The sequence below is a fragment of the Pleurodeles waltl genome, chromosome 12 (assembly GCF_031143425.1).
Source record: "Pleurodeles waltl isolate 20211129_DDA chromosome 12, aPleWal1.hap1.20221129, whole genome shotgun sequence".
Classification (NCBI taxonomy): domain Eukaryota; kingdom Metazoa; phylum Chordata; class Amphibia; order Caudata; family Salamandridae; genus Pleurodeles; species Pleurodeles waltl.
Window position 1 is genome coordinate 362,987,522 of NC_090451.1, and position 23,223 is coordinate 363,010,744.

The window sequence follows — 23,223 nt, forward strand, 5'->3', positions numbered from 1 at the left end:
GTCATACACAGGTCTTTTTATGCGCAGGAACACCAGGGGAAATCAAGCACAAAGATTAGGTGTCATAAGAATCCCGAACAGTCTGCCTTCATTTTTACCCCATTATATGCAGCACGGGGCCTTGGGACATCATTATTAGGTCAAACATATTGCGTTTGTTGCACCATCGCTTTTGAATCTTACATTAGGGGACCTGTTTTAGGTAAACTTCAATACCTATGCTTGGATTAGCCAGAAAGAATCTACATTGACACCATGGACTGATCAGAGCATTGTAGAAAGGATCTTTGAAATCAAGGGTTTTTTAATAAGCTGGGGCATAAAAATTAGCAAACCAGAAATAGAAAGATATCCCCACGTATAGTCAATGGGAAAACAACTACCGTTTCCAGACAAGAAACCATCTACCACCTTGAGAGGAACAATAAATCCTCTGATGATGGACAAAAGAATTACCATACAGGTGACAAGGGATACAGGACTGTGACGTTGCCCGAAGCGCAGACCCGGAGAAGGAGTGCCCTGGGGGCACTGCCGACAGCAGCGACACTGGCCTGGAAGAGGTGGGAGCTGCTGGAGAGTGGATGCGCACGAATGACATGGAACCTATAGGGGTTTTAAACCCTGAGTGGGAGGAGGTAGGAGAAGAGTCGCTTTTCCCATGAGGAGAGGAGACGAGGACAGGAAACGGAACAGAGGGAGGAGTATCGGCGCTAAACACCGGAGGAGGAGGACGCCGTGGAGGAGAAGAGCCGAGTGTCACTGGAGCAGTGATAGCCGAGGACGTCTTGGAGGAAAGGAGAAGCGGGCAGGCCAGACACGTTCTGGGAAGAACGTGGCCCAGTCAGGTACGGCCTACAAGCGAAACGGGACACGGGGAGGCGGGAACTTGGTTGTGCAAATAAAACAGAAGGGGGGGGTGGGGACCGAAGGGAATCAGCACGGGAGAGCACAACAATAGGCTTTGTTAAATTTTGTTTTGTATTCCTGTGTCTCGTACGAGGCACCACCGATATTAATAAAAGAGAGTTTCAGTTACATGTATGTGCGGAAAGAAAAACGAGAGGGAAACCAAGGAAACCAAAACAGCTAGTGCCACTACTAATAGACGAGGTACAAAAGAGAAGGAGAGAGGTAGACAGACCAGATAGTATGGAGAGACACAGGAGATTATAAAAGCCCTGAGAAAGAAAGTAAGAAAAAAAGAAAGAAAGTACGAAGGACAGGAAAAGAGAAAGCCAGGAGTAGAAAGAGAAGTAACAGCAAACAACCAAGAAAAGGACGGAAAAGAGAGGGAAAGACAACACCAAGGAACAAAAGAAAGACAGGAGAAAGAAAACAAATATCAGAGAAGACAGGAATAGAGAAAAGTAAACAATACATACCTTCTAAAGGGCTTTTCTTCTTTCCTCCTATGCACCTCCCGGATGATCCCTGAAATTCCACCTGAAAACCACAAGAAAAGAAAGACGAAACGGGATCAAGAAGCAGAAGACATACCAGAAAAGAGAGAGAGAGAAACAAAGAGACACATGTATAGAAGACTATAACACATAACGTTAAGGAAAAGAAATAAAACCATAAAATACTACAACGCCTACAAGCCTCCACTATTTCTGACCCTGTCACAAGGAGGTATACAACACGCAGATGCAAGAAGCAACTTCAGTGACCAAGGTTGGTGGGACTTGGACTGGCTCCCTGCAGCTTTGACTACAAAAGGAAAAATGCATCTTTAGCTGTAAAATGATTACACCCCAAAACAACAAAAAGTGTGATTAAACTAGAAAGTTGGAATGTGGCTGGCCTGACTTCTCTTATTGCTAGTCCCACTATTAGGGATTTTTTGAACAACGCTGACTTTCTGTGTTTCAAGGAAACCTGGTTGGTGGAGCCTTTACTCATTCCTGGCTTTTTAATAACTCAGACTCCCGTACAAATGAAACCTTTGTTTGGAAGACACATGGGAGACCTAGCACCACTTGTAAAATTAGATCTAGTTGTCAAGGTGGCGGTCTGGGAAAAATCAATGAGGGATGTCCATGTGGTAAGCATACATGGCCTGGCCTTTACTAACAAATCAACGCCGGTATGAATTATACATTTGTATATAAATCCCAGTCAGGCAAAAAGCAGGCAAATGTCAAATCTATCCAATATTTGTTGAAATAATTTTTGTATAAGCACCCAAATCATAAATATGTGACAGCAGGAGACTTTAATCTTTGCAACCTGGGTCAGGAGGCTGGGTTTCCAGAAGATTCTGTAAGAATGGCCTTAGACATTTTCTTCAAAGACTTTGGATTGAGAATGACTAATCACAGTGAAATTGATTTGAAAAGATGGTATGCATTATTTAAGCACTTTATTTGTTTATCTGCGGGGGAAGACACCAAGTGATGGAAAGTTCTATTTATGCATGTTATGCTGTTTTAGGCTCCAGCATTGAGGATATGTGTGGGGGCCTTGAGTTTTAAACTTTATTACTTTTCCCTTCCCCGTTTATAAGAGTATATCTAGACACCCTTGTATCTCCTTATTCTAAGAGGATGATTTGAAAGATGGTATGTATTATTTATGCACTTTAACTTTCTCAGCTTTCTCAGGCTCCTATGTCAATGTTCCGATAAGATAGTGCCCGATAGAGTGTACTTTTTTTATCATCTCACAGTATCTCCTTATTTTAGGAGGAGGATTTGAAAGATATCATGCATTACTCATGCACTTTACTTGTCTATCCCAGGAGGAGGATTTTGAATGATGGAATGTACTATTTATGCACTTTCTCATCTACTGCCTCTGACAGTGCCCTATAGTGCACCTTGTTTATCATCTCATGGTGGTGGATGAATTGCTATGAGGTATACATCTTAAAGGAGGTAGCTGATTTCATTATAACAAAATGTGGCACTTTTTTTGCTAACATTATAGTATGTTCACTCTTCAGCAGCATATTTATCAACTTTTTTCCACCTATCATTGGTAGGTGAGCTGTACCTAGAGTGGGCATCCTCAATTGCTTATATATAGGTAAACGATGATTTATGATGAGAGAATGTACCTCTGTCAGTATATTTTATATATATACTCTGTTTGATTGTATTTTGTTCTACTAGTAAAATATAGTGTTTTATATATAGGCAGATGGTGACTTTTGATATGGGAATGCACTTGTGGTCGCATATATTACTTATATAACTTTTGATTGTTTTGAATGTTTTGTCTGTGCAATGATTTTAAGTAGTCATGAAATAAAGCTTACTACTACTAATGCCCCTGATGGCCTGGACACCCTACAAGACAAGTGAACATCCTGGGTGGGCGAACAGGACGAGGATGATTGGAGGAAGCATTCCTTGCCCCCAGGGAACTCGCCATATCCGCACGCTTGTAGATGTTACAAATCAATTCCTTCCATATGACATATCTGTCCCCATCGCTCCCACAGCACATGCATCCAGCAACACCCTTTGGCTGTGCGAGATGTGGTCAGCTGGCAGAAAACCTTCGGCACATGGCCTAGGAGTGCTCGGTGGTGCCCCTCTTCTGGGAAGCGGTGTGGTAGGAGATCTCTGAGGTCCTGCTGCATCTGATTGAGCTGACCCCCATGGTAGCGTTGTTGGGGCTCCTAGAGGAACTGGGAGGACCGAGGGCAGACCAAACCTTTGTGGGTATTGCATGCCTAGTGGCTAAAAGGGATATTGCTCAATTGTAGAGAAACCCCACGGCACCATCGATGTCTAAATGGAGAGCTGGGGTTGACTGGTGCTTCCAACTGGAAAAACTGATATATGAATCGAGGGGATGCCCTCGGAAACATGGGAAAATTTGATGGAAATGGCAGGCCTACCATGGTTTGTCCTTATAAATGGAACAAGCTTGCTATCTTGGGGAGGTTTGTGATTATCATCATATGTATTTGTATACTTGTACTGACTTAACAGACCTGTACTCACTGCGATTGCTCTGCCACTTTAAAAGAAATAAAGCTGATTACGAAAAGAAATTCTACATCATCTATCTACCTAGCCATGCAGAATTGATATGTTAAAAAATAATGCCTGTGTGTGCGGAGGGAGGGTGACATTTGTATAGGGCATACCTAGCAAAATGTTTCATAGCACTGTACAGGTTCAATGGCAAAGGTACAGTCAATGAGTAATTGGGTGGGAAGTTAAATTACAAGAGGGAAGTTACTTAGTTATGGTATAGTGTTCTTCATAGAAGTGAGCCTTTAGCCCTTTCCTAAATTGGAACATGGTTTGAGAAGTCATGCAGCATACAGGCTGTCATTCAGGGAAAATGTGCATCCCTGATTGCTGCATCTTTTCCAGATGCTGACAGTAGCCATTCCTAGAAACGATCTTGAATCGTTAGAGTCTAATACATTTGAGGAGCAGAACTCCTAGAGTAGCAAGGCAAATGCGAATGACAACAGTAACCTAGTGCCCAGATATATTGAAGCACTATCAAGCAGCACACCAGTTCATTCTAGTGGACTGGTCAGCAATGAATCAGGGAAAAATGGAACAATATGGACCAGGCAGTGGTAGAAAGAGCTGTGCCCTGTGGGACCTTCTCTTGATGCCCCAAAAATGATAGGGTATGAAATCTCTTATTTCTTTTATTTCTGAGGTTGTGATGATGATGTTAGACATATGGGACCTCATTACATAGACATTGAGCTATCCCCAGTGAGATATGGCTCCCTTAGACAAGGAAAGGCTCAATGCTTTGCGAATAGGACACCAGGTGTGGGAACATCATGATCAATTTGACAGGTGCAGCATTTGCATATGGCAAAATTGCTTGCAGGTTAGGTAGGGGCAGAGAGCACAAGCACGGTTGAGCGATTGTCTGACCCCTCTAACTTGAGTAAAACAAAGTGACAGGGGACTGTTGAATTAATCTCAGCCACTATTAATTAATCTGGCCACAACCCACCCATCATTTGGTTGTCCACCATGCCAACTCAGAAACAAGCCAGTTTTATTTTAAGATGTGTACAATGTTTGCATCACGTTGCACATCAAGTTTCATCAACGTAAGTAAACACAGATATGTGCAGACTTACTATTCTCAATGCACATCTATGTACCTTGAAGATATCGGCAAGCTATATGAGTGTTGAGTTAAGTATAGTAAGTGCATACTTATGTCTATATACTTACCCTGAATGTATATGGGTAAATGATATCACAAAATTGAAGTTGGATCTGAATGGGGTGAACCCGTTCTCAAAAGCGGATCTCAAGGCTACTATTAGTTATAGCTACGTAAAGAGTTCAGATTTTATATTATATATTTGAAATAATGAAACTCCAACAAAACTCCAGCTTCCCACATCAGAAGCAAAAAGGAAGAACTTCACAACAATCGTATGTTTCACCTAAGTGTTTATTTCATTTCACCAGCAACCAAAGAAAAGAGTGGCTGATGCATTTTGGTTTTGTCTTCAACTGGGCCAACATATATATTTATATATATACATTGGAAAAAGAAAAAGTTACAGGGGTGTTATAGTTAGGAAACAGAATTAAAAAAACCTAAGAAATTCATTGAAAAAATCAAAAGTTACAGGGATGTTAGGGTTAAGTAAAGATTTTACACGCACAAAACCAAAGAAATTCAGCTGATAAAGTTATACTTATCTCAAGAAACTATGGGGGTCATTCTGACCCTGGTGGTCAGTGTTAAAGCGGCGGCCAACCCGCCAACAGGCTGGCGGTCCAAAAAATGGAATTCTGACCCTGGTGGGAACCGCCAACACAGGCCGCCGCTTTAACACTCCGACCGCCACGGCGGCACAAACAAACAGCGCGGCGGTCACTGCCAACAGCCAGGCGGCAGACAATGTACCGCCCACCCTACGACGACTCACCAATCCGCCACCTTTTCCGGGGCGGGAGCCCCGCCGATAAAAACACGGCGGAAACAGACATTTCCAATGGAAAACGCTCACCTCAACACACTCCACGCGGAATCGGGACAGCATGGAACCGGAACTCCACATCCTTCCAGCCATTGCCTTCCTGCTCTTCTTCCAGGATCACGAACGTCGCCGCAGACGACAACGGTGAGTACTGCACCTACGACACAGGGGAGGGGGAGGAGGAAAGGTTACGGGCACACACATACGCCACACACCCACCCCCACCCCCACCGAAATACCTACACACCAATGCAGATTAAAAAGTCAGAGTGACACCCCAAAACCCCCAAAACAAAAATGCAAAGACAAAAGGCAATGATTGTAAAAATAGAACTATATTATAGCAATAATTAAGTATAGCGAACTTAGCAATATATAAAGAATTATTACACATCTAGAACTATATATATACAAGTAGCAAAAGTCCGGCACAGTTTTGCAAAGTTCAAATGTCCGTGGGCCAATGTGCAGCAACACATGGGCAAAGCCGACACACGAGATCGAGTCCATTGGAGAGAACACTGCTGGGGCATCACAAAAATAAAATACTGGCACCTCAGGGGGAACGGAAGGGGGGGCACCTCAGCCACATGAGTCCACGACGCCAGATCCACGAAGGGCCTCCATGCCCACTGTGCCATCCTGGGGAGTGCAAAGCCACAGTCTCTCAAGTCTCTACAGTGGGTGGATTGCCCACTGTGCCATCCTGGGGAGTGCAAAGCCACAGTCTCTCAAGTCTCTACAGTGGGTGGATTGCCCACTGTGCCATCCTGGGGAGTGGAAAGCCACAGTCTCTCAAGTCTCTACAGTGGGTGGATTGCACACTGTGCCATCCTGGGGAGTGCAAAGCCACAGTCTCTCAAGTCTCTACAGTGGGTGGATTGCCCACTGTGCCATCCTGGGGGGTGCAAAGCCACAGTCCATCAGGTGGATTACAGAGTCCACTGGTCATGGAGGAGGCATGGTGGGCAGAGTGCCTCGTGAAGCCCTGCCTGACACAGAACCGGGCCTGCCAATGGGCCAGCGGTGCTTGACAGGAGGGCCCAGCGGAGCGGTGCTTGACAGGAGGGCCCAGCGGAGCGGTGCTTGAGATGAGGGCCCAGCGGAGCGGTGCTTGAGATGAGGGCCCAGTGGAGCGGTGCTTGACAGGAGGGCCCAGCGGAGCGGTGCTTGACAGGAGGGCCCAGCGGAGCGGTGCTTGACAGGAGGGCCCAGCGGAGCGGTGCTTGAGATGAGGGCCCAGCGGAGCGGTGCTTGACAGGAGGGCCCAGCGGAGCGGTGCTTGACAGGAGGGCCCAGCGGAGTGGTGCTTGACAGGAGGGCCCAGCTGAGCGGTGCTTGAGATGAGGGCCCAGCGGAGCGGAGCTTGACAGGAGGGCCCAGCGGAGCGGTGCTTGAGATGAGGGCCCAGCGGAGCGGTGCTTGAGATGAGGGCCCAGCGGAGCGGTGCTTGACAGGAGGGCCCAGCGGAGCGGTGCTTGACAGGAGGGCCCAGCGGAGCGGTGCCTGACAGGAGGGCCCAGCGGAGCGGTGCTTGACAGGAGGGCCCAGCGGAGCGGTGCTTGACAGGAGGGCCCAGCGGAGCGGTGCTTGAGATGAGGGCCCAGCGGAGCGGTGCTTGACAGGAGGGCCCTGTTCAGCGGTGCCTGTCTTGACGGGGCCCTGTTCAGCGGTGCTTCTCACGGCGGGGCCCTGTTCAGCGGTGCCTGTCTTGGCGGGGCCCTGTTCAGCGGTGCTTCTCACGGCGGGGCCCTGTTCAGCGGTGCTCCTCACGGCGGGGCCCTGTTCAGCGGTGCTTCTCACGGCGGGGACCTGTTCAGCGGTGCTCCTCGCGGCGGGGCCCTGTTCAGCGGTGCTCCTCACGGCGGGGCCCTGTTCAGCGGTGCCTGTCTTGTGTTTCGAGTGAACCACACCTGGCCAATACTTCCCGCTCAGTCAGCATCGGACCTTTCCGTTGCGGGGCCCTCCTGTGTTGGAGTCCTGGGGCCCTGGGTCTCCTCCGATACCCCCGGAATGGGGCTGGTGGGGCCCTCATGGCCAGGTCGGCTGCTCCCTGCCTTTTGCGCTTTGCTGCCCTTGCCCTCCTTGGCAGACTCTCCGTGGCCCTTGGCTCCCTTACCCGATGTGGCAGGTGACGGTGCAAGGCTACCCTCCTTGGGGGCAGGCGTATCAGGCCTGTCGAGCCTGCCCTTCAGTTTTTTGCTCCTCTTCCCGGGGGGGGGGCTGGCTGTGCCTTTGCTGCTCGCCGATGTCCCTGCCCAAGGAAAGGACGGACTCCAAAAACCATGCACGACGTTCTTGGGAGTTGCTGGGCTGGTGGTGGCTGAGGTGTTTTTGGAACTCTTACGAGATGGAGGTGGTGGGTCAGGTGAGGAAAAGAGGTCCAGTTTATAGAGGAATAGTTTTTTAGGAGCAATGGGAAGGGTAGCTGGAGTGGGTATGGGAGTGGAGGAAGAGGATGTGGTTGTAGGAGAGTCAAGTCTGGTGTCTTTGGGTGCAGGTGCTTGGCCTGGAGGCTGACGTGAGGTGGATGGCTGTTGGTTGGGTGCCTGCCTGCGTTTGTGTGGTTTGGAAGCGGGGGTGACAGACACACTGGCAGAGGACACAGGGGACGTGTACATGGCAGTGGGGGTGGTGACAGCACGTGTGCGGACTGGTCTGGAGGGTGTGCTGGTGATGGGTGTACTGGCTGATGGTGGTGTGCATGCAGGTGTGAGTGTAGACGTCACAGGGAGGGAGGAGGGAGACGAGGAGGTGGGGGACACAGAGGAGGTAGTGGCTGTTGGCATGTCTGCATCTGTATGTTGCTTGTGTGAATGCTTGTGTGTTCTGTGGTGCTTATGTCTGGATGAGCTTCCCTTGGGTGTTGAGGTGTGTGCAGGCTGGTCTGTAGGTGTGGATGGGATAGGCAGAGGAACTGGGGAGTGGGACTGGGTGGAGGGAGTTAGAAGAGGGAGGCTGGAGACAGGGACAATCGCTGCCGTCAGTGCTGAGGCCAGAGCGTTGAACGATCGCTGCTGGGCAGCCTGACCCAAATGAAGGCCCTCCAGGTATGCATTGCTTTGATGCACCTCCCTCTCCACACCCTGGATGGCATTCAAAAGGGTAGACTGCCCAACAATGATGGTCCTCAGGAGGTCAATGACCTCCTCACTGAGGGCAGCAGGGGTGACTGGGGCAGGGCCTGAGGTGCCTGGGGCGAAGGAGATGGCCGCCTTCCTGGCCGTGCGGGCACGGGCCGAAGGCCGAGGGGCTGCTGGGAGGGCAGAGCTGGTGCGCTGGGTGGCGGCTGTACCTGTAGTATCGGTGGGCACGGATGTTTCCGCCACCGCAAGGGAGCTCCCATCCGAGGACGTGTCGGTGTCACTGACGTCTGCACGGGTCCCCGTGGTGGAGCCCCCCTCGCCGTCCGTCTCACTAGTCATGTCGGAGTCCGTTGCATGGCCCTCCGGGGCCATGTGAGATGCAGCTTCCTCTTGCGCCGATGCCACTTCTCCTCCGCCTGATGATGCTAATGCACACATTCACAGAAAAACAAAGAAAATGGGGGGGGTGGAGAAATAAAGACAAGTTGAGTGCATGCATTGGGGACACCGTTGGCGGAGAGGACAGACACAGAAGCCCCCTGCACTACGCTGCGCACTTGGGGTACACTACTCATTCACTGGGACATGCCCTACAAGCCTATGGGCGACAACTTCCCACACAGAATACACAGGTCCATGAATAGCGTTACTAGGCACCCTACAGAGGTGGGGGGCGGGGGCACAGGACCATACCTCACGGAGGGGCCTAGCCTACAAAAATCGCCCTGGCCTAGGGATACCCACAGCCCTCCTCCCCCACCCAGGCACCTCCACTGCGCGCAAATATAGCTGAATGTGCTGGTACTCACCCCCTTGTGTCTGCTCTGATGTCCTCAAGCGCCCATCTAGATCGAGGTAGGCCACCGCCAGGATCCGGGACATCAGGGGGGTCAAGGTACGACTGGCACCCCTCCTAGGTTGGGAGGCCATCCCCAGCAGAGCCTCGGCGGTCTTCCTGCTCCCGCGGCGGATGTCCTCCCACCTCTTGCGGCAGTGGGTGCCCCGTCTGTTGTGGACCCCCAGGGCCCAGACGTCCTTGGCGATGGCACGCCAAATATCGATCTTCTGATGGGCGCTGACCTATGTGACATGTACAGGGGGGGAAAAGAAACATCATCACTCTTCTGCATGCTCGATGTGAGTGGCCCCCCCTCCCCAAACTTGCCATGTGGCACATGCTCTCATCTGTCGTGCCATGCATTCGTAATTCGCTCCCCTCCCCTCCATCGTACATCCACCCCACTCATCACAGGCATTGCCCACTATGCATTGGCCCCCGTGTACTCACCTGTTGGTCTGGAGGACCGTAGAGTAGCGCATACTTGGGGAGGACCCCGTCCACGAGCTTCTCCAACTCTTCGGAACTGAAGGCGGGGGCCCTTTCCCCAGTCGCAGCAGCCATTGTCACTTCCAGACCGAGGTCACAGCAGCACTTGCAGTATAGGTCCTCTCCTGTGGATGCTCAGGTCTCGTGTGATTAAGCAGAGAGAAAATGGCGGTCACGCCCGCCGCGGTGCGTACCGCGGTGGTGCGTACCACGACCGCCGGCGCACATCGTCATTGGCTCCTGAAACCCATAGGGTTCAATGTTAACCAATGCTGCTTTGCGCCGCGGTCTTCGACCGCCTACCGCCACGGCGTGCCACGCCAGCGCAATGACCTCACTTCACATTGTCACACTTCACAGGTCAGGCAGCCGCCATTTCAAGGGCCCACATGGCTTAATTCCTACTGCGTCACACATGGCTAGGCCTTGCATCGACACTCATACAAGCCATTCAATCCAGAGAGATTCGTGTACTGTGCAGGCTGTGGGAACTTACCTGTGGGTTGATTGACTCTGTGCTCCATGTTGTCCTTCCTAGGCACCGTCCGCTGGGACTTGCGAGGAGACGGAGGAATGTTCCCGTGTACAGACCGCTGGTGGACTGTCGACAATGGAAGAACGACATGTCATACTCACCTACAGACTCAACAGTGCCACTATACAGGAACTGTGTGCCCAGCTGGAGCCAGACCTGATGTCACCCATCCGCCAACCCACAGGGATTCCGCCTCTAGTGCAGGTGCTGTCAGTACTCCATTTTTTGGCTAGTGGATCATTTCAAACTACAGTGGCCATTTCATCTGGGATGTCTCAGCCTATGTTTTCAAGGGTATTGTCCAGAGTGTTGTCTGCCCTGATGAAATACATGCGGAGCTACATCATTTTCCCTGAGGTGGGTGACTTGCCTACAGTGAAGGGTGATTTCTATGCCCTTGGACACATTCCCAATATCATTGGTGCCATTGATGGTACCCATGTGGCTTTGGTCCCCCCAAAAGACAATGAACAGGTGTGCAGGAACCGAAAAAGTTATCATTCAATGAATTTCCAGGTGGTCTGTTTGGCTGACCAGTACATCTCCCATTTAAATGCCAAGTTCCCAGGGTCAGTGCATGACGCGTACGTCATGCGAAATAGCAGCATCCCTTATGTGATGGAACAGCTACAGAGACAGCGTGTGTGGCTAATTGGTGACTCTGGTTACCCCAACCTGCCTTGGCTATTGACCCCAGTGAGGAATCCCAGGACAAGGGCAGAGGAACGGTACAATGAGGCCCATGGGCGTACTAGGAGGGTGATCGAGCGGACCTTCGGCCTCCTGAAGGCCAGGTTTAGGTGCCTGCATATGACAGGTGGATCCCTAATGTACTCACCAAAGAAGGTGTGTCATATCATCGTGGCCTGCTGCATGCTTCACAACCTGGTTTTGCGACGCCAGGTGCCTTTCCTGCAGGAGGATGGTCCAGATGGTGGTGTTGTGGCCGCTGTGGAGCCTGCGGAGAGTGAAGAGGAGGAAGACGAAGAGGACGACACAGACAACAGGGACAGAGTGATACTGCAGTATTTCCAGTAACACACAGGTAAGAATCTACTCCTGCTTTTTATTATATCTGTAACAGTACTGGCTCTCTACTGTCTGACCTTTTACCCCAATGTATGGTAACTTAGTTGTGAATTTGCCTTCCTATTTCAGTGATCTGGTCCCCACGGAGTGCCCTCTGGTTTATTTCCCCATGGACTACCGCTGTGTGACACTGGTATGTTGTCATCACAATGTAATTGGACATTTTTGGTTGGTTATATCGAATACATTTGGTTAAAAAAAAAAATAGCAGACTCCAGATGGTTTTTGTGCAATAATTGTGTTTATTGAAGTGCAAAAATTGGTGTATAGTTCAAAAAGGGTGATGGGTGATGGTGGAGGCATGTCCATGGCAGAGTCCAGACTCTCGTTCGCACAGGTGCATTGTCCATATGCCTGTGGAAGGTGGAGCAGGGGCAGTTCAAGGTTGGACAGGGTGAACAAGTGGGACAGTGGGATGACATCCGGGGGGATCCGTGCATGGCGGGGGTCTTGACATCCTACTCTGTCTTCTTCCTAGATCTCAGGCCTTTCTTGCGGGGTGGTTCATGTTCTGCAGGGGGTGGGGTCCGGGTGGCCCGTTGCTGTTGTGTCGGGGCCTCCTGACCACTAGCGCCGGCGGAGGTGGTGGGCTGTTCTTCCTCCATGCTAGTGGCAGGGGCCCTTTGGGGGGCCACATGGTCCCGCAATGTGGTGACAATCTGGTTGAGTGCCACCACGATTGTACCCATTGCGGAACTGATGCTGCGCAGTTCTTCCCGGAACCCCATGTACTGGCCCTCCTGCATGGCCTGGATCTCCTGGAACCTGGCCAGGACCGTCGCCATCGTCTCTTGGGAGTGGTGGTACGCTCCCATGATGGTGGTGAGGGCCTCTTGGACAGTGGGTTCCCTAGGCCTGTCCTCCCTCTGTCGCACAGCAGCCCTCCCAGTTCCCCTTTGTTCCTGGGCCTCTATCCCCTGGACGATGTGCCCACTACCACTGCCCCCAGGTCCCTGTTGTTGTTGGGGTGGTGGGTTGCCCTGGGTGCCCTGTAGTGGTAGACACACCGCTGCTTGACCTGTCCTGGAGACAGAGGCATGGGCCCGCTGGGTGGGTGCTGTGCTGGGGTTTCCAGAGGGGGGTAGGTCTGCTGTGGCCTGTGGCTGCCTGACGGGAACCGACTGTCTAGAGGTCCCCGATGGTCCGGGCTGGTCATCAGGTTCTAGGTCGACAGAGCTGCTGTCATCACTGGGGGCCTGTTCTGGGGGTGGGATGGACATTTCTGGACCCTCCGGGCCGGTGTGTTGGCGTTCGGGCCCTGCAGGGGTAAAAGAGTATGGTTATTGCTTCTGTGTGTGCCATGGCGTGTGATTTGTGGGTGCCTTTGTCCCCCAGTGCTGGCATTCCCTTGTGGGAGGAGTTGTGAGGGTGGTTTGGGGGGGGATGGGTATGTGCAGTGGTCATGCTTAGGTGATGGGTGTCCATGTTTTGTGTTGGCATTCAGGGGTTGGTGTTGGTTTGGGTGGGTTGTGCTGGTGAGACATTAGCAGGGAGGATATGTGCTGGGGGGTTGGGGGTGAGGGTGGGGGTGTGGGTTGGCATGCTGGTGGTTGGGGGGGGTGAAGTAGTTGAGATTAGGCTTACCAGAGTCCATTCCTCCGCCTACTCCAGCGAGGCCCTCAGGATGCAGGATGTTCAAGACCTCTTGCTCCCATGCTGTGAATTCGGGTGGAGTGGGTGGGGGTCCGCCGCCAGTCTTCTGCACAGCGATGTTGTGTCTTGACACCATCGCCCGCACCATCCCCTGTAGGTCGTTCCAGCGCTTTCGGATGTCTTCCCGATTTCTGGGATGCTGTCCCACAGCGTTGACCCTGTCGACGATCCTTTGCCATAGCTCCGCCTTCCTGGCTATTGTGGTGTGCTGCACCTGTGTGCCGAAGAGCTGGGGCTCTACCCTAATTATTTCCTCCACCATGACCCTGAGTTCTTGGTCCGAGAACCTGGGGTGTCTTTGGGGTGCCATGGGGTGGTGTGGATGAGGTGTGGGGTGGTGTTTGTGGTGATGGCTGTAGTGGTGTTTTGTGCGTAGATGTAGTGTGGGGGATGATGTTGGGTTCCTGTGTGTGTTGTGGTTTGCGTTCCCTGTGCTCTCTCTCTGTGTATTGCGCCTTGTCTCTGAATTTCGATTTGTGGGGGTTTGTGGGTGATGTGGGTGTGTGTTTTATATCGTATTGATTGTGTGGGAGTGGTGTTTGTATGTGTATCAGGTGTGTGTATTTGTAATTGTCCAATGTGGCAGTGTTTTGTAGATGTGTGTGTATTTTGAGTGCAGCGGTGTGTACCGCCAATGGGATACCGCGGTTGAAAGACCGCCGCGTGGATTCGTGGGTCGTAATGGCATGGGCGTATTTCTGTTGGCGTGACGGTGGAGGTTTGGTCATCTCCAGTTTATCGCTGACCGCTAAAGTGGCGGCCTTCAGTGGAGGTCGGGTTTTTGGCGGTTTGGCTGTTGTGGGTCAGAATGACCCTGGCGGGTTACCGCGGCCGCGGCGGTGTTATGGTGGTCTTCTGACCGGCGGTAACTGCCTTTTACCGTCAGGGTCAGAATGACCCCCTATAACTCTTGCCCTAAGGTAACTATAACCCATGCCCCCCATGCACAGTTTTCTCATCAATAATTTCACTCCAAAAGTTGCAGTGATATTATTAATTATTTGATGGGAGTTGTCATCAATGATGTAATATGTGGGGTAATTAGCAGTGATTGGTGAGGGCATGAGTTATAGTTATGGGGCGACCCCGTCCCCAGGTCGATTTTGGCCCTGGGGTCCCCATCTCCTGCCCACATTTTTAAGTGGGTAGGGTAACGACCCACCCCTTCCTGGGACAATTTCGGCCCTCTGGGCCACATCCCTCAGGGCCTAGCCAGTTAATGGTGGTTGCCCTGTCCCCACCCAGGGCACCCATTGCCTCATTGTTGCAGGGTCAGTGGGGAGCTCCAATTTCCCTACAGCCTCAGCAGGCTCTCTGCCTCCAGAGGGAGCCGCCATTTCTTTTCCCTGGGTGCGGGAGCAATTTTTTCATCTGTTTCGCTGCCTGCCTCACAGTGAGCAGGGAAGTAGAAGAAAAGTCTGCACTCGGAGGGAGTATTTTTAATGTTCCAGCCCACCGGTAGCAGACTTAGTGCATCATTATGAGTTTGGCAGTCCGTGCACCGTCATTGGGAGGGCCTGACTGCCATTGGTTTGGCAGTTGAACCACAGTTTTATGATTCTGGCGGGCCCATTAATGAAAGAATGCCAAGGACCCGCCTGCCCCGCGAGGCAGCGCAGAAAGCCACAGTGGCGAGGCAAGCCAAACAGGCCGATGGAGCAAGTGTTTCCGCCAGACACATTTAGATGTTGCACACCGCAAACATGACAGTGGCGATCAAACCACCACATCCCAGCAGGCAGAAACGGAGAGCACAAAGGAAGGAATGCACCTGCAGCCAGTGTTACACGTCCTGTGCCAGCATGGAGCCCATCACACATGTCCTGTCGCTGCTGCTGCTCATCGATGGAGCACAAAATCCATGCCGCCGTGGACGCAAACAATAGTAAGAACACACACCTACATGTGTCATTAAGCTCAACAATAGATCGCTGTGCTTATGCTACAGACCCCACAGTCGTGTTCACAGCCTGAGTCATTCACATCGAATGACAAATTCACAGCTATCAAAAGCCCCCTTTGGGCAGGTCACTGACACTGCACTGCCACACTCCACAAAAACACACGTCTTCTTATCTCAGGCACAGGGACAGTGAAGTGTACAGTACATCTTGTCACACAACAGCAACCCCACCCACAGTAAAATCACATCTACCAATTCAACTGACACCCTCACATTCCTCACATGCCTTGGACTGTGAGCAGACTGAAGACACATATGTATGGGTGTGACATGGAACACAAATTCCCCTTCCATGAAACATCCCTGTAATGGACCCACACATCACCCACATTGCAAGACAATGGAAATTCAATTGGATATACCATCGTTTGTGAAACAAATAACCAGAGCTCACAATGCAAACAATACCTGCGCCATGGGGATGGCAGCATCAGGAGCACTCATGGAAGGATGCTGCCCTAGGACACATTTCACTTTGCACATGTCCCAATTTGCACGGGAACTGGTCCTTTGTGTATCTCAGGGCCAAACACACTTTGAGACAAGTGACATGCCTATCTGCACAGTGTGTAAGTGCAAGTCAAGAAAGCACATACAACAGCAACAGCATGGCCATACATCTAGATGAAGTAGCTGCAAGGTACATACATCAAAATGACACATGGCCAGTCAAATGCAAAGGAATCTACTACAATTGACCACCCTCCATGTGTGGACAAACACAACTCTAGCTTCCACACATGAGACAAATGTACACTCCATATCAGGGGGGCAATTCTAACACCATACATACAAGATGAAATACCATAGCATCCATAACACAATGCAATGACACCCCAATTGGATTAACAAACAAATACCCATACAGTGAACATCTACTCTTGGGTGACACTAGCACTGCCCACAAAGTCAGATATTGCAAACAACAGCAAATGGATCAGCAATCAGGATGAAACACACACAACTGTAGGCGTACAACACAATTTACTCAGGAACAACATAAAGGTAGAAAAGTAACTGCAGGACAAATGTGTACCTAACCAAACAACAACTTACGTCTATTGAATTCAAATGCTTAAGAGCAAATGTCACTAGTGTGTGCACATGAGCTCATGCACATTACTGTGCCCAACCTTGACTCCAATCACTGGCAGTGAATCTACACAGCAAGGGGCATCAAGAGGTCAGACAGGGTCCTCAGCGATCATTCATGGGTGGGGTGGGGTCGGATTTAGGATGGGTGGGTTTGGGAGGGGGGTATTTTTTTGGGAGAGGTGGGCTTCTTGTCAGGGAGAATGGTATGGGTGCTTGCATGGTGGGCAGGTGTGACAGGGGAGGACTTGGATGTGGAAGGGATGGGTTGAGATGAGGGTGGGGGCCTCTAGGGTTTGGGAGGGGTTTGGAGGTAATAGAGGAAAGGGCAAGGTTGAAAAGGAAACTGTATTTGGGAAAATGGGTAGAGTCATCAGAAGGGGTTAGGGATTTGGAGGTTGAGGGAGTGGTGGGCTTGTCTGTGCATGTAGATGCCTTGGGAGTGTACGTGTGTTTGGTATGCTTCTGTTTGGGTGGTGTCTGTTGCACATGAGTGCGGACATTTGCGTGTCTTGGGGGGGCTGGGAGGTGGAGGTGCTGGATGATGTAGGAGTGGTGTATTTGTGTGTCTGTTGGGGCGGTGTCTGTGGGTATAGTGGATGTGGATGTGTCTCTGTGTGTTAGGGTGGTGTCTGTGGGGATGGTGGATGTGTCTGGGTGTGTTGGGGTTGTGTCTGTGGGTATTGTCTATGTGGGTGTTGTGCTGGTGTCTGGGGGTATGTGTCTGAAGTGTGCGGGTCCAGGGGTTGTGAGCTGTTGTCTGGGTGTATGGTGGGTGTGGTGGATGTGTCACTGGGTGTTGTGGTGGTGCCTGTGGGTATGGTGTAGGTGGTGTGTGGGTCAGTGGGGGTGTTGGGGTGTCTTGCAATGGTGGCTGATGTGGTGTCTGTGGGTGAATGTTGAGTGCCTGTGTGCCGGTGTGCCTTCGGGTGTTTGTGTCAGTGCGTGCTGCTAGTGTGTGTTGAGGTGGGTGCATGTGGATGTGTCTGTGTGTTTGGAACAAGTAGTGGAACAGGGAATTTGGATTGGGAAGAGGGAGGTGGTGGGGGAAGGATTGTGGGGGTTGGATGGCTGCCATCAGTGAGGCCAGAGACTGAAAAGATCTCTGTAGGTCAGACATGTCACTATGAATGCCTTCCAGGAAAGCATTGTCTGTTGAAGTTGGCTTGCCAACCCCTGGATGGCATTCACAATAGCAGTCTGCCCCACTGAGATACTCCTTAGAAGGTCAATAGCCTCCTCACTCAGGGCAACAGGGGTAACAGGGGCTGCGGCTGAGGTTCCTGGGGCAAAGAAGACACCCACCCTCTTGGGTGAGCGGGCAAGGCCTACTGGGTGGGAAGCAACATGGTGGGTGGCAATAGAAATGGGGTGGCAGACAAGGATGGTACAGGAGGAAGTACTGATGGGTCCGCCACCACTAAGGAGTGGCCACTGGAGGTAGACGATGATGACGGGGTTGATCCTGTGTCCTCCGTGGCATTCCCCTCACCCTCCGGGCCACTGGGCCCCTCTGTGTCGGTGGTATCATGACTGGAGGTACCATGGCCAGATGCTTCCCCACTTGGTTGCACCCTGTCTCCTTTGCTTGCCTGGGATGATGCTGCAAAAATGGTCACCACATGTTCCTGATCACATTTGAACAGCTGTGATTAGCAAACATTACCATGATGTCACGTTGACCCCAGCAATAAACAACATCAAAGTGGCTCCTACATGTACCATACCTCATGCATGCATGCCACATGAACTGTCAACAGTTGCCCACAGGACAATCACGATCTCAGACAACTGAAAGTGCATGGGTGAAGTTGTGCAATCACAGTAACCATTGAACAAGTAGGAGACCACATCACCTTCAATACCTCAGTTACCTGTTATCATACAATAGTAGGTCAATGCCAATTACATTCCCACATATCCCACACAAGATCGTGCATACATCTATTTGTCACGTATAACACAACAATAAGAAATGATGCTCCAAAATCCTGCCACGTTGCTGACAGCAGTAGAGTAGCCTGAAGAAGGTGACATGGAAATACTCATGTCACACTGGAAAGACATCAACAATGCACACTTCACCATGTGTAATTTGTTCTGATGGAGTCATGGAGGTAGTACTAATGTTGCTCAGATATACTTCACATTTGGCATGTAAATGTACACTGTAGACAAAATGTGCACATTGTCAGGGAGATAGGTCTCCAAAATCCACAACACAATGAATCAGCTAACCCTCTGTATGGCAACTCTTACAATGACATACTCTGATTGCATCAGTACACGCCATTAGTACTTAGTATGGTGGAGAGGCCCAGGGATTTACGAGTACTTGTAGAAGGCCCTCAACATGTTGCCCAATGAAAAGCCACATCACTGTCTCCATTTTGGTCCTGCAAACCCAGATGTCCGTGGATGGATGGTTGTACCAAACAACATGTGATTCCATCATAACTGCAAGTCACTTCATGATGCATGCCAACAGTCAGGTAATGAACCTTCAACATTACACATGTGCAGATCACTTTTCCACATGATGCCACATCAATGGAATGGAAATACACATTGTGTGTAAAAACTCTAGTCCTACCTGTCATGTCCCTTATTGCTACTGCAGTTGCACATGTCAAATGACATGCAATGATGAGTGAGGGTATGTGTGAGCCTACAGTCAATGGTGACACATTCCTGGCTGTTACCACATAAAATGTAGCCCCACTGCATGTTTCCAATTCCAAACACAGGTTAGCATGCACATATATGTGAGGGAATACAGAAATCATCCCATGAAAACAGGTAGACCATGCATGAAACAGCAGTGTACACATTTTGTCAAAAGAGAATGGGACACATGCTAACATGTTGGCACAAAGAATCTTGGCAACAGTGATGGCACATAAATGATGTCAATGGGCATTCCACACTTACAAAGGGAAAGTTTTGATCTGTAGTTGCACTCAAAGAGCAATGTATGCTTTTTCACATGTATGATGGTCACCTTCACTTACAGACAGTAGAGAGGCTCCAGCACTTGTCACACACTGAAGATAAGTGGCATCTGGGTGGCAGGTGCCAATTTACTCACTTGACCAGACACATGTCTGAGGACAGTGATCCATCACTTCTTTTTCTTTGGCCTGTAACATCGAGGAGTAGTGGTCTGTTGCATAGACTTTAGACCCACTTCAACAATAAACATTACTTGATTGATCAATGTACATGGCCATGTGTTGTCTCTGGAGAGCAGTTTTTTGTGGATTGTACCCAGTTGTAACCTAGGTCCCTGGGCTAATAGGCAAGGCACATCAGTATGCACCACATTATATATCTACACAAACAGTTCTCTTCTTGTGTGTCATACATGGCCCATCCCCAATTGTCAGGGGAGATGTCAGGACTTAACACATAAACATGGCTATGTGACAGGCAGGAATATGTCCTGTACTCACCCACTTGTGGCTTCTGTGCTCCCCTCAAACACCCTTCAAGGTCCGGGTACGCCACTGCCAGAATGTGCGCCATAAGGGGGGGCCAGGCTTCAATGTGCGCTCTGCCCATGCTGGGAGGAAAGCCTCAGCTGGAGCTCCTCGATCTCCCATGCCCAGCATCTCAGGTCCTCCCACCTCTTATGACAGTGGGCGCTCTGCCAGCTATTGACCCCCTGTACTGCCATTTGATGGAGTTTGTTTTGACCAATGACTTTGTGTTTCACCACTGCGCATATTAGTTGCTCAATGTTCACCAGTAGCACATGGTATGTTTTGTTCAGTTGAGCCGCCTATGGGCTTTGACATGGCATTAGCCATTACTTTCTGTATTCAGTTTAGCCGCCTATGGGCTTTGACATTGCATTAGTCATTACATTCTGTATTCTGCCTATTGGCTTTGACATGGCATTAGCCATTACTTTCTGTATTCAGTTGAGCCGCCTATGGGCTTTGACATTGCATAAGTCATTACATTCTGTATTCTGCCTATTGGCTTTGACATGCTGTATCCAGTCTAGCCGCCTATTGGCTTTGACATTGCATGCCTATTGACTTTGACATGATGTATTCAATTTAGCTGCCTATTGACTTTGACATGCTATTAGATATTCTGCCTATGGGCTTTGACATGATATTATATATTGCATTTTGTATTCAGCTCAGCTGCCTATTGGCTTTGACATGATATTATACATTGCATTTTATATTCAGCTCAGCTGCCTATGGGCTTTGACATGATATTATACATTGCATTTTGTATTCAGCTCAGCTGCCTATTGGCTTTGACATGACACTAGACATTGCATTTGATATTTAGGTTAGCTGCCTATTGCCTTTAACATGACATTGCATTTGATATCTAGGTTAGCTGCCTATTGCCTTTAACGTGGAGTTAGACATTGCAGTTGAGAATCCAAGCTGTATTTTTCCAAGCTGTGTTTTTGAACCAAGATGTTTTTCTCACAGTAGACTAGACCTGATAAGAGAGGGTACATGGTGTTGTTCTCTCTGCTTGAGCTTGGGAACAGGAGTAGTCTTGGAGACCTGGCCAGTCTCCAAAAGGCTTGCTCAGTTTCCCAGGTCTGAGAGGAGGGGGCACACCTTTGTAACGAATGTAACAGGCTGCAGAGAGTCAGATTCGAATCTGCCGGACCTCGTGCTGGAGCTTGGCGCCAGCTGCCAGCAATCCTGTGTGGGTAGATGAATCTCTTTCTCGCGGCTGACAGGGGTCATCAGCTTGCAGACCTTAGAAAGATGAAGCTGTAAATAGTTCCCACACGGTGAAGTATTTGTTTTGCTTTGCATTCAATATCTTATAAATATAACCTGCTGTGTATATTGCAAACTGATATATTTTGTTTGATTAACGCAGACTTGAAAGCTACTAATTCGTCATACATAAAAATTGGGGTTGGGGAAGAATTAACAACAATAAAAGTCTTCTTTGACCTCAGAAGTGCATTTCTGGTGTGTTATGTTAGTGCTTAGAAACTAAATAAGAGGAAAGCACTACAATTGGTACCAGGAGTCGTGGGGTCGGTCATTAAGAGGTGATTAAGAGGGTGTTGACGAGTTGGTAGATTTCTAAGTGCACACTTTAAAAGTGTAATTGTTTTTGTTGTTTGGAGAATTACAGAAATTGTTTTTTTTGGAGAATCACAGTAGCACGACAGACCATGTCTGAGAATGCATGTGTTGGTAAACTGCCCGATGGTGCTCGGAAAAACTGTGAATTGTTTTCTGTTTGGGGAATTACAGATAGTGTTTTGAGAAATAATTTCTGTTGTACATATGTAGAAAATGTGTCTTTTGGAAGTAATGATGACAGAAAGGTCTGGATACCTTTATCTGCTTACAGAGAAATGCAGGAGAAATGTAGGAAGTTGGAACATGAAAATAGGAATTTACGTGAGCAAATTAGCCAGGATACAATAATTCAAAATAATTCTGAAAGTTATAAAACGGCTGTTTTAGAAGAATCTTTCTTGTCCCATTCCAGTAATGAGGGGGTTAAGACAGCTCCGAGCTGCACTGAGTTTTCGTGTGAGCCAGGGTTTTTGGCACCAAAATGCATTCCTTAACTGATAACATGGACGAGAGAGACCAGAATGTGATTTACGAGTTACCGTTGCAAAATGCACAAGTAAAACCAAAGATTTTAGAGAAAGAGCCGACTTTCATTAGCTTGTTTGATTTTTGGAAAAAGAATAGCCCTCATTTGAGTGAAATCCTAACACTTTTGTATATGGTCACTGTGAAAAATTATATGCAGCTGCGCGCTTGTGATTTGGCAAATGAAATAATGCAGACTTTAGGTTTCTGCGCAGTGCAAGAAGGAAATACTTGTGTACATGTAACTCAAGAACAAGGAAAGAAAATAGTGCCCCTAGCTAGAATCATACAATGGATCTGGTACTTGCAAGACAGGGCTAGAGTACCACAGGTAAAAGAGTTACCAATGAAGTTGTGTGCACCATTTGAATTCGTGTCTACTGAAGATAAAAAGCATGTTTGTTCTAATTTTTGGTTCATTGCTAATGTTTTAGCACCTAACTGGTTCAATTACCTTGCAGATGTTAATGAGAAAAATTCAGAGAGAGAAGTGTACACCCAGAATTCTGCCTTAGTGGGGATGGCTAAGTGGGTGTCCCAGAAATGTGAACAGCTGAGAGAAAAAGCCACTTACAGGTGGGCAGAGATGAGAGAGATGCACATTCCCCTAGATTTGATAAAAACTGTGCAGTACGCCCAAAAGCAATCTGTCATGCAAGCAGTCACAGAGCAGTTGGGGAGAGGAAAGTTACCAGGACAGAAATGGCAAAGTGATCAGGTTTTAGGGAGAGTGATTGCTGCAGATTACCAAGGAAAAATCGAAATTATGCTGATACCTAGAAAAGAATCTGATTTATTCATACAAATTGGAGACAGAATGGCCCAAATTGGCAAAAGTGCAGTGAATGGAGGTTTGGTAAAGAAGGAGTCTGCCCCAGCCCTTCTGACAGTGCAAGAAAAGGGAAGCTGTGGTGCAGCAGATAAAAACCTCAGTGCTGGTGTG

The 23,223-nt window shown here is 49.3% G+C and overlaps 1 long non-coding RNA gene across 1 annotated transcript; it reads left to right on the forward strand.

The window, feature by feature from the left end:
• Positions 1-694: 694 nt before the first annotated feature.
• On the forward strand, positions 695-4,006 carry LOC138266886 (uncharacterized). The gene is made up of 2 exons (XR_011199748.1): positions 695-848; positions 1,461-4,006. It is a non-coding gene; the product is annotated as an uncharacterized lncRNA (long non-coding RNA).
• Positions 4,007-23,223: the final 19,217 nt, after the last annotated feature.